This window comes from Heptranchias perlo, chromosome 12, assembly GCF_035084215.1.
Source record: "Heptranchias perlo isolate sHepPer1 chromosome 12, sHepPer1.hap1, whole genome shotgun sequence".
NCBI lineage: Eukaryota > Metazoa > Chordata > Chondrichthyes > Hexanchiformes > Hexanchidae > Heptranchias > Heptranchias perlo.
Genome location: NC_090336.1, coordinates 67,341,926 through 67,344,425, shown reverse-complemented (window position 1 = coordinate 67,344,425; position 2,500 = coordinate 67,341,926). Strand labels below are relative to the sequence as shown.

At 51.3% G+C, this 2,500-nt stretch overlaps 1 non-coding gene across 1 annotated transcript; it reads left to right on the top strand.

The window, feature by feature from the left end:
• The first annotated feature begins 1,415 nt into the window (after positions 1–1,415).
• LOC137330506 (U2 spliceosomal RNA) lies at positions 1,416–1,606 on the top strand. The gene has a single exon (XR_010965048.1). It is a non-coding gene; the product is annotated as a U2 spliceosomal RNA (small nuclear RNA).
• Positions 1,607–2,500: the final 894 nt, after the last annotated feature.

The window sequence follows — 2,500 nt, the reverse complement described above, 5'->3', positions numbered from 1 at the left end:
AGCGACCAGCAGGGGGCTGACCGGCTGATCCTTCCCTTTCACAGGCAGGCTTTTGGCCCTCGCTCAAACGACAAAGGTGTTCAGAAGGAAGTCCTGGGGAGGAGGGAGGGAGGCAGGGAAATCAGCACAAAGCAGGTCCCCTGGAATCTCACACCTGCGTCCCAGAAAACAGGTCTCCTGGTCAAAGCAGTCCTGCCCCGTCCTGCCATTAACGTGACAATGGACAGGGCCCGGCAGCTTGAGACACATCTTTTTTTCAATATGCAAGTTCTTTTTAAAAAGGTTTCCTTCCACAGCAGCTCTGAGTAAGAGTGAGAGAGAGAGAGAGAGAGACACTGACTGACACTGACACTGACACTGACACTGACACTGACACACACACACACACACACACACACACACACACACACACACCGTCTCCCATCCGATTGGTGGACTATGGGATTGAAAATCGAACTTTGAGTTTCAATGCAGGGGGGAGAGCGCGAACGCAGCCCCTCCCAACTACCACACGCGCGTTGTTGTTGTTGTAATATAGAACTGCAAGTTGCCGTTGTCGTGGTCGTTTCGAATCAGCACAAAGTAGGTGCCTCCCTGGAATGTCACACCTGCGTCCCAGAAAACAGGTCTCCCGGTCAAAGCAGTCCCGCCCCGCCCTGGGATTAACATGACAACGGACAGGGCCCAGTCAGGGAGCAGCTTGAGAGACACCTTTCAATAGGCGCTTCTGAAACATTAACGCCTTGTTTCTTCCGACAGTTTAACCAGCGATTAACATGACAACGGACAGGGCCCAGTCAGGGAGCAGCTTGAGAGACGTCTTTCAATAGGCGCTTCTGAAACATTAACGCCTTGTTTCTTTCGACAGTTTAACCAGCCTTTAACACGCCTTGTGTTTTTATTTCCCATTTCCAGCCAGCCAGCCAGCCAGCCAGCCGAGCCGAGCCAGCATCTGCAGTATTTTTTTTGATTGGTCTTGCCTGCCGTGGAATGAATGTTTCAACACGAGCTGCTGATTGTCAGCACCTCACCTCTTTCTCAATTGGCCGTTGCAATCTCACTCGCTCACTCATCGTGAGACACGTCACGTCACTAGTTTTACTTAAAGAGGTTTCCTTCCACGGCAGTTCGTTAGTGACTGAGACTGACTGACGGAGGTCCGTTGAGACACAACCCTCCCCCATCTGATTGGTGGCCTACTGGCAAATTTACCAATCTGTCAAGCAATCCTGGCAAGAAAGGAAAAAACGGCAACTTCTTTAAACTCATCCACTGTTGCAATTAGAAACGGTGGCAAAAAATGTGGCCAGAGTGGGAGAGAACGGCAGTGCTTCGAGACTGCTTTCAACACCGGCAGCCAGAGAACAAAGAGGGAGGGCAAACAGGACCCGAGATCAATTCGCATCGAGCGCGGTATCGCTTCTCGGCCTTTTGGCTAAGATCAAGTGTAGTATCTGTTCTTATCAGTTTAATATCTGATACGTCCCCTATCTGGGGACCATATATTAAATTGATTTTTGGAACAGGGAGATGGAATAGGGGCTTGCTCCGTCCACTCCACGCATCGACCCAGTATTGCAGTGTCTCTGGGAACGGTGCACCTCCCTGTGGGGAGATATTCAAAAGGAAAAACAGCTCTTTCCCAGTGTCTCTGTGTGTGTGTGTGTGTGTGTGTGTGTGTGTGTTTTATTACTGAGAATAAAGCTGATATCTCTCTCTCTCTCTCTCTCTTACACTCAGAGCTGCTGTGGAAGGAAACCGTTTTAAAAAGAACTTTCTCAGCTCAGTGGTATTTTTTTCTTCTCCAAGGCTGAGTGCCGCTCGCACGGAGCGATATAATTCAAAGTGCAAAATAACTTGGCGTCGTTGACTTGAAACAAGCAGGGTCTGCTTCCAAATGAAAGCTGCGCTCCCGAACTGGACTGACTGTCTGTCTGTCTGTCTGTTTGTCAAGGGGTGGAAAAGGCGGCGGTGGTGGTGAGGGTGGAGCATTACGCACAGGAGGGGAGACTTTCTTTCAGAGGTGCCAATTAATCTGCAGCAGAAAGTCATCCCCCCCGACCGGGATTCGAAGCCCGGTCCTGACCACGAGACCACCGGGGAGAGTTGCCTCAAGTCCCTGAGGGACCTGGACACGAGGCCGAATACACACGCACGCCTGCTGCACTGGCAGCAGCGACCAACAGGGGGCTGACCGGCTGATCCTTCCCTTTCACAGGCAGGCTTTTGGCCCTCGCTGAAACGACAAAGGTGTTCAGAAGGAAGTCCTGGGGGGGAGGGAGGGAGGCAGGGAAATCAGCACAAAGCAGGTCCCCTGGAATCTCACACCTGCGTCCCAGAAAACAGGTCTCCTGGTCAAAGCAGTCCTGCCCCGTCCTGCCATTAACGTGACAATGGACAGGGCCCCGGCAGCTTGAGACACATCTTTTTTTCAATATGCAAGTTCTTTTTAAAAAGGTTTCCTTCCACAGCAGCTCTGAGTAAGAGTGAGAGAGAGTGA